Consider the following 1,708-nt stretch of genomic DNA (forward strand, 5'->3'; position numbering starts at 1 on the left):
TGGTTCACGAGTAACAAGAGATTAATAAAGCCTTCCCCATGGGGTATTATGATGTGCCCAGGAAACAGCAAGTATTCTCAGTGCTCTGCTCTCAGCAGGTGCCTGTTCTCGTGAGCATTTATTGATACCTGACATGGCTGAGTGCATGCTGCACTATGTTCATTAGCTCTAATCACCCTCCTGCAAGGCAGTCTAATTGGCATGATGTTGGAGGGGACATTGAGGAGCTCAGAGATTCCATAGACCTTAAGGACACACGGTAAGTAAGCTGAGATAAGATACAAACCCAAGCCCCCTCTTACCAACATCATCTGCCACACCGAGACCCCAGCACATGCTGAACTTCTACTGTGGACAAGGTACTGGTGAAGGCTCTGGTGATATGGCTGAGTAAGGATGGCCACACCTCCATGTGCACAGGAGTTCTCTGATAGCTATTGTGCATCCCCATAGGGATGACTTGGTCCTTCACAGTCCTGTAGAATACAGGACAGGGACTGACCACAGATGAGTCCATCACAGTATGCCTCACTACTCACAAACCCCCTGAACCTTGGCTCCATTTTTTGAGAAGTAGGGACAATGATAGCAGATGCTTGGAAGAGCCTTCAGGTTAGAGTTTGCAGGCTTCCTGGAAGCTGATGGGACCTGTGTTGAGTGGGCCTTGTTCACTTGCTTCATCCTCTTCACAGGAGATGCCTTCATCCTAGTGTTTAGCCTGGATAGCCGGGAGCCCTTCAACAAGGTCAAGCACCTCCAGAAACAGATCCTGGAGGTCAAGTCCTATTTGAATAATAAGACCAAGGAGGTAGCAGAACTGCCCATGGTGATGTGTGAGAACAAGAATGACCACAGTGAGCTGTGCTGCCAGGTCCCTTTCATGGAGGCAGAGCTACTGGTATCTGGTGATGAAAACTATGCCTACTTCAAGGTGTCAGCCAAGAAGAACACTAATGTGAATGAGATGTTCTATGTGCTGTTCAGCATGGCCAAGCTGCCCCACGAGATGAGCCCTGCACTGCACCATAAGATCTCTCTACAGTACAGTGACGCCTTCCATCCCGGGCACTTCTGCATGCACCACACCAAGGCCGCAGGTGCCTATGGCATGGTCTCACCTTTAACACACTGCCCCAGTGTCAACAGTGATCTCAAGTATATCAAGGCCAAGGTCATAAGGGAGGGTCAGGCCTGAGAGAGGAACAAGTGTAGCATCCAATGAGAGGCAAGGACTTTGGGGCTTGGGCAGTACTTTAAGGGAGGTGACTGAGGATTCCCACTGCCTACATAACACGGAGTGCCCTAGATGTGTACATTGTGCCCATTCTCTTGATTCCTGTCCACCACCTGTGAGCTATGAATGTGGTTCCTTTGTGGGAGGACAGAGGCATGTCTGGGGGCATGTCAGCACTCGTTCCAAGACAATCTCCCAGTGTCCTTAGAGTGGGAGGGATGGGGAAAGGCCAGGAGTCCTGCATCAAAGCAAGATGCTCAGTACAAGTCACAGGATAAGAATATCTTAGCCAGATGTCCCAGCCAGGTTCCCTGGTGGCTTCTGCTCCCTCTGGGCTGACCAGCTTAGCCTCTATGCCTCTGGAGAAACCACCCTCCTGGGTTTTCAGCTCCTGCTTTCTGGCCCAGCTGTGTATCCCCTGCCCTCCAACTTAGCCCCTGGCCACTATGACCTTCAGCCAACAGAGAGAGAGAG

The 1,708-nt window shown here is 50.8% G+C and overlaps 1 pseudogene; it reads left to right on the forward strand.

The window, feature by feature from the left end:
• Positions 1-592: 592 nt before the first annotated feature.
• On the forward strand, positions 593-1,222 carry LOC116886654 (annotated as a pseudogene).
• The last annotated feature ends 486 nt before the right edge of the window (positions 1,223-1,708 follow it).

Source organism: Rattus rattus, chromosome 17, assembly GCF_011064425.1.
Source record: "Rattus rattus isolate New Zealand chromosome 17, Rrattus_CSIRO_v1, whole genome shotgun sequence".
Lineage (NCBI taxonomy): Eukaryota > Metazoa > Chordata > Mammalia > Rodentia > Muridae > Rattus > Rattus rattus.